At 43.9% G+C, this 11,873-nt stretch overlaps 1 non-coding gene and 1 pseudogene across 1 annotated transcript; one reads left to right on the plus strand and one right to left on the minus strand.

Moving 5' to 3' along the window:
- The first annotated feature begins 8,724 nt into the window (after window positions 1-8,724).
- LOC112635470 lies at window positions 8,725-9,289 on the plus strand (annotated as a pseudogene).
- Window positions 9,290-10,110: 821 nt separating this feature from the next.
- LOC112635676 lies at window positions 10,111-10,233 on the minus strand. Its single transcript, XR_003122011.1, has one exon. It is a non-coding gene; the product is annotated as a small nucleolar RNA SNORD22 (small nucleolar RNA).
- Between the last annotated feature and the right edge of the window lie 1,640 nt (window positions 10,234-11,873).

Here is an 11,873-nt window from a genome sequence, read left to right on the forward strand (position 1 = left end):
CACATTGGGTGGAGGCTAGGGAATTGATAGATTTTAAATTTAACTTTAGATGGTGAGACCCATTGATAGCTGGGGTGGTCTAAGGAAAGTGAGCGCAGAGATCCAGAGTCAGCGCTATTAAAGGATGCTAGGTCAGGGAATCAGGGTGTCACTTCGAAAACTAAGAAGTCTGTTGTCAGGACTTTTCAAGGTAATATAGTTTAGTCTTCCTCCCACCCTTGTTGCATTTGGTAGTTGTGTTTTATTTTTTAATTTTTTGAGACAGAGTCTCGCTCTGTCACCCAGGCTAAAGTGCAGTGGCTTGATCTCAGCTCACTGCAGCCTCTGCCTCCTGGGTTCAAGTGATTCTCCCAAAGTAATCCCCAGTAGCTGAGATTACAGGCATGTGCCAACATGCCTAGTTAATTTTTGTATTTTTAGTAGAGACAGGGTTTCATCATGTTGGCCAGGCTGGTCTTAAACTCCTGAACTCAAGTGATCTGCCCTTCTCAGCCTCCCAAAGTGTTGGGATTACAGGCGTGACCCACCACGCCTGGCCTAAACTTGAATTGTTTCTAATCTATAATTAGGCTGGATTTTAGCTTTCCTAAAATGATATTTCATTTGCTCTTCTAATTCCTGGTTTCAAGAAACTTGGTGGGAGCCCATCAAATTGTGCATGTATTCAAACACCGAGAATGGTCCTTGAATTATTTCATTGCTCCAGACTACTCTGGCAGCTGAGAACATTTTTTCATGTCATAGACATTTCTGCCTACCCACTAAGCACTGTGATAAGAGCTGAAGCCAGAGAGAAAAAAAATACCAAGTCACTGCCCTCAAGGAGGTATAGGATAACAATCACAATACAAGGGTTAAGAACAGACATGCATTGTGAGAGCAGGCAGGCGAGGCACATAGTCTGATGGTAAGGGAGGATAGTGAGGAGTAGGAAGCCTCTGACCTGGATTTCAGAGGATGAGACAGCCAGATAAGATAGTGAGCAGGAAGGCAGAGTCGCATATTCTAGGAACTAGAATTCATTATTGGGATTGTTGTGGTTTGAATGTATGTGTCTGCTCAAAATTCATATGTTAGAACTTAAGGCCGGGCGTGGTAGCTCACGCCTGTAATCCCAGCACTTTGGGAGGCCGAGGTAGGTGGATCACAAGGTCAGGAGATCGAGACCATCCTGGCTAACACAGTGAAACTCCGTCTCTACTGAAAATACAAAAAAATTATCCAGGCATGGTGGTGGGCACCTGTAGTCCCAGCTACTCGGGAGGCTGAGGCGGGAGAATAGCATGAACCCAGCAGGCGGAGCTTGCAGTGAGCCGTGATCACGCCACTGTGCTCCAGCCTGGGCAACAGAGCGAGACTCGGTCTCAAAAAAAAAAAAAGAACTTAAAACCCAATGTGATAGTATTAAGAGGTGGGGCCTTTTGGGAAGTGATTAAGTTACGAGAGCTGTGCCCTGGTGAATGGATTACTGCCCTTTTAAAAGTACTAGAGAGAACTGGTTAGGCCCTTTTGCCTTTCTGTCCCTCCCCCCATGTGAGGACATGGTGTTCGTCCACTCCAGAAGCAGCAGTATTTAAGGTACCATTTTGGAAGTAGAGACCAGGCCCTCACCAGACAGTGAAACTGTCAGCACCTTAATCTTGGACTTCCCAGCCTCCATAACCATGAGCAGTAAATTTAAGCTGTTTATAAATTATCCAGGCTTAGGTATTTTGTTATAGCAGCACAAAAGGACTAAGATAAGGATGCAAGGTTTGAGGGGAGAAAAGTAAAAGATAATTATGGAGGCTTAAGCCAGGGACAGATGACTGAGGGTCTTGTATTTCATGCTAAGAATTTTGGACTTTTAACAAAGGGGAGTTAATGAGGGATTTAAAGCAGGGGGATAACATGCTCAGATTTGCAACGTTGAATATTATTCTGACAGTCACATAGAAAATAGACTGGGGCTGGGCATGGTGGCTCGCGCCTGTGATCCCAGTATTTTGGGAAGCCAAGGCGGAAGATCTCTTGAGCCCAGGAGTTCAGGGCTACAATGAGTTATAATTGCACCACTCTACTCCAGCCTGGGTGATAGAGCAAGACCCTGTCTCTAAGAAAAAAAAATAGATAGGAATGGATAGGGAAAGGGAAATAAAACCAGAGATTGTAATGGATAGCGAAAAGGAGATAAAACTGGAAAGACTAGTTGGGAGACCTCTGCATTGACCACAGTGATAGAATGTTATGATTTGAATGTGTTCCCTCCAGATTCTTCTGTTGAAACTTAATGGCCAAAGTGATGGTTTTAAGAGGTCATTAGGTCATGATGGCTTCTCCCTCACAAATGGAGTTAGAGCTCTTATGAAAGGCTTCATGCAGCAGCACTTGACTCGCTTGCCTTCTGCCCTTCACCAACACAGCACTGTCTTGGAAAGTGAGTAGCCCTCACCATACAAGCCAACCTGCCAGTGCCTTGATGTTGAACTTCCTGGCCTCCAGGAGTGTGAGAAATACATGTCTGTTCTTTATAAACTACCCAGGTTCAGGTATCTTGTTATAGCAGCACAAAACAGACTAAGACATAGAGCAAAGTACTTCAACCAAGGCAGTAAGAATGGAGAAGAGAGGCCATGCATAAAAACTTCAGTGGCATTAAGATTCCAATTGCCGGCTGGGCACGGTGGCTCACACCTGTAATCCCAGCACCTTGGGAGGCTGAGGCGGGTGGATCACCTGAGGTCAGGTGTTCAAGACCAGCCTGATCAACGTGGTGAAACCCCATCTGTACTAAAAATACAAAAATTAGTTGGGAGGCCGAGACGGGCGGATCACGAGGTCAGGAGATCGAGACCATCCTGGCTAACATGGTGAAACCCCGTCTCTACTAAAAATACAAAAAATTAGCCGGGTGCGGTGGCGGGCACCTGTAGTGCCAGCTACATGGGAGGCTGAGGCAGAAGAATGGCGTGAACCCGGGAGGCAGAGCTTGCAGTGAGCCGAGATTGCGCCACTGCACTCCAGCCTGGATGACAGAGCGAGACTCCGTCTCAAAAAAAAAAAAAATACAAAAATTAGTCAGGTGTGGTGGTGGCACATACCTGTAATCCCGGCTACAGGGATTGTGCCACTGCACTCCAGCCTGAGCAATAAGAGTGAGACTCTGTCTCAAAAAAAAAAAAAAAAAAAAAGATTACAACTGCTGAATATTCAGGGTAAGGAAGAAGGAATTCAAAATAACACCTAGATTTCTGACTTGGGGGTTAGGTGGATGTGGGGCCATTTACCAAGGCAGGGGAGAAAACAGGAGGAATAGATTTGGGAAAGAAGACACTGTGTTCCATATTGGTCATGTTCCTTTGAGGTGCTGTGGAACATGCAGGTGAAGAGGTCCAACAGACAGCTGAATACTGAGGTCTTTGCCTCAGGAGAGCTCTGGCCTAAAACTGTAGATTTGGGAGATAACATTTCAAAGTGGATGATATTGCCAAGAAAGAACATGTAGAGTGAGAAAAGGATCAGAGTCATGGCGAACAAGAGCATTTAAAGGTTCGTGAGGGCCGGGCACAGTGGCTCATGCCTGTAATCCCAGCACTTTGAGAGGCCGAGGCGGTCAGATCACCTGAGGTCAGGAGTTCAAGACCAGCCTGGCCAACATGGTGAAACCCGGTCTCTACTGAAAATACTAATTCAGCTGGGCATGGTGGTAGGCACCTGTAGTCTCAGCTACTCGGGCGGCTGAGGCACGAGAATCGCTTCAACCCAGGAGGCAGAGGTTGCAGTGAGCCGAGATCGCACCACTGCACTCCAGCCTGGGCGAAACAGCGAGACTCTGTCTCAAACACAAAATCAAAGAGGAGGGAGTGCTCAACAACCCAACGGCCACAACAAAGCTGAGTAGAACAGGGATTGGATGGCATCTGCTGGACCTGGCAACGAGGGAGTCCCTGGTGGCCTTGATGAGAGAGTTTTAGTGCGGCTGTATGGGCAGAAACCTAAAAACTGGTTCAGGAGAGAATTGCTGGGAGGTAAGACTGAACAGAGGCCTCTCTCCAGAGGCTTTATCTGCAACTGCAAGTAGGAAGGAGAAAGAGGGGACAGTAGTTAGAAGGGGGATGTAAAATCAAGGGGGGCTGTTTTAAAGATGGAAGAAATAAACGTGTCAGGAGAAAAAGCTGGAATAGAGGGAAAGTTTTCTAAATATAGCAATAAGGGACAACGGACAAAGTGAGGTCACTGTCACTGAGGAAGCTGGAGCGGACGGACTCCAGTGAGCAGGTGGAAGGATTGGCAGCAAGGGAGGAAGCACACTTTTTCAAATAAAACTGAGTACAAGCAAGATCCTAATAGAAGCTGCTATTAATAAAAGTCTACCTGATGACCTCATTCACTTCTCTGAATCTCCATTCTCAGTCTCCAAAGATGAACATTCATTTCTGAGATCATTTCTATAAATAACTCCCATGGTCAGACAGACCTGACAAAGCAGAACATAGACTCTGGAAATGATGGTGGTTCCTAAAGAAGCAGGTAAGAGGGAGTTCACAGTGCAAGCATTGAAGAACAAACAAAATGAATTAGTTGTATTCAGTTTCAGAATCTAGGAAAAGAATAAAAAGACCCACTAAGAAAGATGAAAGAAGAAAACAACAAAGACAAAAGCAGACATTAATTAAAAAGGAAGAAAACAGAAAAAAAGGTTCAACAGAACCAGAAACTGATTTCTTACAAATATTCTAATGACAGTAAAACCCATTTAACAAAAGGCATGCACGCAGGTACACAAAAAGTAGGAAACACAAAAGGGAACATAACTAACTACAGATACAGCACTTGTGCTTCTATTTCAAGGGATTATTTTTTCAGTAAATTTCTGTTTTAAATGAAATGGATAATTTTCTAAAAATTATGTAACTTTGAAAATTCACTCAAGAAATAGAAAATCTGAATTTTACCACACTCAGCTCACAAAGCAAAAAAAATAATCCTCTTTTCATATATAAAAGGAAAAGCCATCCAACTAATCTTACCAAGTTAGTATAAGTCAGATACCAAAGTCACACTAAGGCAGTTTTTAAAAATTCTAAATCAATATCCCTTGAGAAAAGATACAAAATGATAAAATCTAGGCCAGGCATGGTGGCTCACATCTGTAATCTTCAGGAGGCCAAGGAAGGAGGATGGCTTGATGCCAGGAGTTGGAGACAAGGCTGGGCAACTTAATGGGACTCTAAGAAAAATAAATAGCTGGGCACGATAGCACGCGTTTGTGGTCCCAGCTACTCAGGAGACTAAGGCGGAGGATCACTTGAGCCCAGGAGTTTGAGGCTGCAGTGAGCCATGATTGTGCAACTGTACTCCAGCTTGGGCAGAAAGTGAGATCCTGTCTCATAAAAATAAAAATCTTAGTGTTTCAGTTATTTATTGCTGTGTAACAAACCACCCCAACTTAGTGGCATAAACCACAACTGAGTAGAAAGTGATATAAAGGGAGTATCCTCCTCATAGTCTTGACTTTTCTAGTAGTGCTTCTGAAGTATCACCATTGTATATTCTTTTTACTGTATGTTGTTGATAGATATGCTTTATCAGTTAAAGAAGTCTAGGCCACATGCAGTGGCCCATGCCTGTAATCCCAACACTTTGGGAGGCGGAGGTGGGCGGATCACCTGAGGTCAGGAGTTTGAGACCAGCCTGGCCAACACAGTAAAACCCCATCTCTACTAAAAATACAAAAAAAAAAAAAAAACAAACAAAACAAGACAGCTGAGCATGGTAGCAGGCACCTGTAATCCCAGCTACTTGGGAGGCTAAGGCGGAAGAATCACTTGAACCCAGGAGGCGGAGGTTGCAATGAACTGAGATTGCGCCACTGCACTCCAGCCTGGGTGACGAGAGCGAGAACCCATCTTAAAAAAAAAAAAAAAAATCTATTCTGGCTGGGCATGGCAGCTCCCACCTGTAGTCCCAGCACTTTGGGAAGCTGAGGCAGGTGGATCGCTTGCAGCCAGGAGTTGGAGACCAGCCTGGCCAACATGGTGAAGTCTCTACTAAAAATTACAAAAATTAGCCAGGTGTGGTAGCGGGCGCCTGTAATCCCAGCTACGCAGGAGGCTGAGGCAGGAGAATTGCTTGAACCCGGAGGCAGAGGTTGCAGTGAGCTGAGATTGCACCACTGCACTCCAGCCTGGGCGACAGAGGGAGACTCCATCTCAAAAAAAAGTTTATTCCGTGCTTGCTGGATTTTTTGCATGAGTGTTGAAGTTTATCTTTTCCTCCCCCCGGATCTATGAGATGATCACACAGTTTTTTCCTTTAAGCTGGTTAAGATGTATTATATAAATAGATTTTACTAATTTCTTTACACATCTGTAGCAGCCAGAGATTTTTCTAATATTGAACCATCCTTGATTTGACCCCTTTTGATCATCTATTATTTCTTATACACCATTGGGTTTGCTTTGCTAATGTGGAGACTGCATTTTCCAATATATCTTCACACGTTATATTCCATCCCATGTGCTCTTTGCAATGTTATCCTGACATTCCCTCATCAAGAAGTACAGTCCTTTCCCCTCAAATATGGTCTGATCAATAGAATGTGGCCGAAATGATGTGCATGACTTTTGGCGTGGATGAACAGCAGCTTGAGCTTAAAATGCTGACTTTCCTGATGCTCCCTTTTAGAACCCAGCTGCTATGTTGTAAGATGCCCAAGCTCTGAAGAGGCACTATGTTTAGGTGCTTTGGTCAAGAGTCCCAGCTGAGCCCAGTCTTCAAATTATCCTAGTCTGGGTCTCAGATGAGATTATAGCTAGCATAGTTAGGGAAAAATAAGTGAGCTATATGAATTAGATACAAAAGAACAAAAACATTAATATTTAGAGATAAAATGATAATCTATGGAGAAAATACAGGATAATCTAAAAACATTTTGACAAGATCATTGAAGACAAGATGAACAGAAAACAGGAGTCTCTAGCTTATGATAATCATGAAGTAACTTGGTCAGATTAACCCTCCTAAAGATAGAAATTATAAAATTTGGACAAACTTTTTTATTTCATTTATTATTATTTTTTTGAAATGGAGTCTCACTGTGTCACCCAGGCTGTAGTGCAGTGGTGCAACCTCAGCTCACTGCAACCTCCGCCTCCCGGGTTCAATCAATTCTGCCTGCCTCAGCCTCCCGAGTACCTGGGATTCCAGGCACCTGCCACCACGCCCAGCTAGTTTTTGTATTTTTAGTAGAGATGCGGTTTGTTGGCCAGACTGGTCTCGAACTCCTGACCTCAGGTGAAAAAGAATAACTGAACTTTAAGATAGATCAATAGATTAATCTGAAGAACAAAGAGAAAAAAGATTGGAGAAAAAAATAGTGCCTCAGAGACCTGTGGGAAAATATTAAGTGGTCTAACTTATTGTAATTGGAGTTCCAGATGGAGGAGAGAGAGAATGGGACATAAAAATATGTGAAGAAATAATGGCAAAAGCTTCCCAGATTTGGAAAGACATACGTTTACTGACTGAAGAAGCTCAAGAAGCAGCAAGCAGTATAAATATAAAGAAAACCGCTTAGGCAGAGTCATGGGCAAACTGCTAAACTTAAATAAAGCAAAAGTCTTCAAAGAAGCCTGGGAAAATGACATATTACATACCAGATAACAATGATACAAATGATAGCCAACTTCTTATTAAACACTATGGAAGGCAGCAGAACATAGAATACATTGAGGCTGCTAGGAGTTAAAAACTGTCAATTCAGAATTCTATATCCAGTGAAACTCGTCTTCAAAAATGAAGGTGGGCCTGGCACAGTGGCTCACATCTGTAATCCCAGCATTTTGGGAGGCTGAGGCAGGAGGATCGCTTGAGCCCAGAAATTTGAGACCAGCCTGGGCAATATAGTGAGACTGCATTTCTGGAAAAACAAAAAAAAATGAAGGTGAATTCTAAATCTGTTAAAGACCATCTGTGAAAAACTCAGTAACACTCCACTTAATAGTGAAAAACTGAATGCTCTTTCTCCCTAACATTGGAAACAAGGGAAAAGAAAGTCTGTTCTCACCTCTTCTATTCAATGTTGTACTAAAGGTCTATCCAGAGCGATTAGGCAAGAAAAAGAAATAAAAGCTATCCAGAGGAAAAGAGGAATAAAAGCTATCTCTATTCACAGATAAAATGGCTTGTACAAGAATATGCAATTAGAATAAATAGGGTGACTCTAGTCAATAACTTAATTGTATATTTTTAAATAATATAATTGGATTATTTGTAGCTTAAAAGATAACTGCTTGAGGGGATGGTTACCCCATTCTCCATGATGTGCTCATTTCATATTGCATGCCTGTATCAAAACATTTCATGTACCCCAGAAATATATTCACCTACTATGTACCTACAAAAATTTTTAAAAATTTAAGAAAACACTAAAAAAAAGGAATAAGTGACTTTCACAAGGTTGAAGAATACAAGAGCAATATAAATCAATTTTATTTCTATTCACTAGCAAGGAACTTTCCAAAAATAAAATACATAAAACAATTACATTTGAAATAGCATCAAAAGGAATACAATACAGTCTGACTTATGATGGTTCAACTTATAATTTTTCAACTTTACAATGGTGCAAAAGTGATGCAGTCAGTAGAAACCATACTTTGAGTACCCATAAAATCATTCTGTTTTCCACTTTCAGTATAGTATTCAATAAATTAAATGAGATACGAAGCCATGGGTGGGGAGATGCTGGAGTAGAAGCTTGGCAGGAAGTGAGATTGGTGCCTGGCAGATGTGGCCATGATGATAAGTACTAGTTTTGAATTAGCCTTCCTTCCCTTCCCTTCCCTCCTTCCCTCCCTCCCTTCCTGCCTCCCTCCCTCCTTTTTGACTGAGTTTCGCTCTTGTTGCCCAGGCTAGAGTGCAATGGCGTGATCTCAGCTCACTGCAACCTCTGCCTCCTGGGTTCAAGCAATTCTCCTACCCCAACCTCTCAAGTGGCTGGGATTATAGGCATGCACCACCACGCCCAGCTAATTTTGTATTTTTAGTAGAGATGGGGTTTCTCCATGTTGGTCAGGCTGGTCTTGAACTCCTGACCTCAGGTGATCCGCCCACCTCGGCCTCCCAAAGTGCTGGGATTACAGGCGTGAGCCACCACGCCTGGCCTACTTACCTTCTTTAAAAGATGAGTGTGGCCATTAGTCTTCAGTTCTGGCATGGGATTAGGAATGGCTTACTCCAACTATCGGCATGATTTCCAAGTCCATATCATCTACATGGAAAATATGTCAAAGAGCAGGAGCAGTGACTTCACCTGACAACATCCCAATGGGAGGAAAAGAGAAACTGTGTTTATTCCTCAGGAATACTGAAGTGCCCTGGAGTAAACTGACATTCTTCTGTAAGTGTTATTTAAAAAAAAAAAAAAAAAAAAAAAAAAAAAAGGCTGGGCGCAGTGGCTCACACCTGTAATCCCAGCATTTTGGGAAGCAATGCTTCCCACCAAAATCCACCACCTCGGGGTGGGTGGATTGCTTGAGGCCAGGAGTTCGAGACCAGCTTGGCCAACATGGTGAAATCCCATCTCTACTAAAAATAGAAAAATCAGAGCTGGGCGTGGTGGCTCACGCTTGTAAACCCACCACTTTGGGAGGCTGAGGCGTGTGGATCACCTGAGGTCAGGAGTTGGAGACCAGCCTGGCCAACATGGTGAAACCCCATCTCTACTAAAAATACAAAAATTAGCCAGGCATGGTGGTTCGTGCCTGTAATCCCAGCTACTCAGGAGGCTGAGGCAGGAGAATCGCTTGAACCTGGGAGGCAGGGGTTGCAGTGATCTGAGATCGTGCCACTGCACTCCAACCTGGGCAACAGAGTAAGACTCTGTCTCAAAAAAAATACACATATATATATATAAAGTTCTTATTGGATTGGAAAATATAAATGTACAGAATATTTAACACTATGTAACCTAAGAGCAAAAGGTTGCTATTATAAAACCAGTTAAATATGTAAACAGATACCTACCATTTTTTATACACTTTGTTCTTTACTCAGACCCGGAAAAAATAAAATCAATGTTTTCAACAAGTGATGATTACTCCCTTTCTTTGTATAGAAATCTTTATCATCCCTCAGACAGTTCCTTCTGGAACAAATCTTCCTCTTTTTCCCCAGCCAGTCCCAGTGGGTTCACCTTTACAGGCTCCGGGAAAATATATATCGGCCAGGTATGGTGGTGCATGCCTGTAATCCCAGCTACTCGGGAGGCAGGAGAATTCTTGAACCAGGGAGTCGGAGGTTGCAGTGAGCCAAGAACGCAGCACTGCACTCCAGCCTGGGCTGGACTTGGCTAGTTGATGTCAGCCACCTATTGACTTCTTGGAACTGGCACAATGAGCATATGAATCGAGCGGCCACAGTGGCAGAGGTGGAGGCTATGCATGGACTCCTACTTACTAAAACTGATTTAACTACTACTTTCTCTGAAACCTCAACTAAACACTGACAGAGACCAACAGTGAGCTCCCAATGTTGCTCACTTCAGAAGACTACTAGGCCACTTCATAGCAAGTTGACAACGTCGGGCTTCTTTCATCATAGAAGGGCCAGTGATTTGTTCTCACGTGAACAGATTTACTTTTTCTGGGTAAGGGTTTGACTCTTCTGCCCTTAGAGCTTCAGTCACCATCACTACCTGGGGGCTTAGAAAGGTGCGTGAGGCCGGGCGCGGTGGCTCAAGCCTGTAATCCCAGCACTTTGGGAGGCCGAGATGGGCGGATCACGAGGTCAGGAGATCGAGACCATCCTGGCTAACACGGTGAAACCCCGTCTCTACTAAAAATACAAAAAACTAGCCGGGCGAGGTGGCAGGCGCCTGTAGTCCCAGCTACTCGGGAGGCTGAGGCAGGAGAATGGCGTGAACCCGGGAGGCGGAGCTTGCAGTGAGCTGAGATCCGGCCACTGTACTCCAGCCTGGGCGGCAGAGCAAGACTCCGTCTCAAAAAAAAAAAAAAAGAAAAAAAAAAAAAAAGAAAGGTGCGTGAAAGCTGCAGGCTGCTCTGACCAACATCAAGAAGGTTCCGGCCAGGCTCTGTGGCTCACACCTGCAATCTCAGCACTTTGGGAGGCTAAGGTGGATAACTTGAGCTCAGGAGCTTGAGACCAGCCTGGGCAACACAGAGGGACCCTATCTCTACAGAAAACTTTAAAAATTAGCTGGGCGTGGTGCTGCACATCTATAGTCCCAGGTACTTGGGAGGCTAAGGTGGGAGGATAGCTTGAGCCTAGGGGGTCAAGGCTGCAGTAAGCTGAGATCGTGCGCTACTGTACTCCAGCCTGGGCGACACAGCAAGACCGTCTAAAAAAATCCTACATTTATTTAGTGCTTACTATGTACTAGGCACAGCTCTAACTTTACATGTATCAAAGTAATTCAGTCTACAAAACCCTATGGGATAGCCAGTCTTATTAAATTCATTTCATTATAACCTCTCTTATTTTGGGGAGGGCGGATGGAATCTCCTTCTGTTGCCCAAGTTGGAGTGCAGTGGAGTGATCTCAGCTCACTGCAACCTCCGCCTCCCGAGTTCAAGTGATTCTCCTGCCTCAGCCTCCCAAGTAGCTAGGATTACTGGTGAACGCCACCACACCTGGCTAATTTTTTTCTTTGTTTTTTTTTTTTTTTTGAGACAGTCTTGCACTGTCACCCAGGCTGGACTGCAGTGGCATAATCTCAGCTCACTGCAACCTCTGCCTCCTGGGTTCAAGCGATTCTCCTGCCTTAGCCTCCTGAGTAGCTGGGACTACAGATGCGCACTAGTATGCCCGGCTAATTTTTGTAGTTTTAGTAGAGACAGGGTTTTACCATGTTGGCCAGGCTGGTCTTGAAC

Source organism: Theropithecus gelada, chromosome 11 (assembly GCF_003255815.1).
Source record: "Theropithecus gelada isolate Dixy chromosome 11, Tgel_1.0, whole genome shotgun sequence".
NCBI classification, from domain to species: domain Eukaryota; kingdom Metazoa; phylum Chordata; class Mammalia; order Primates; family Cercopithecidae; genus Theropithecus; species Theropithecus gelada.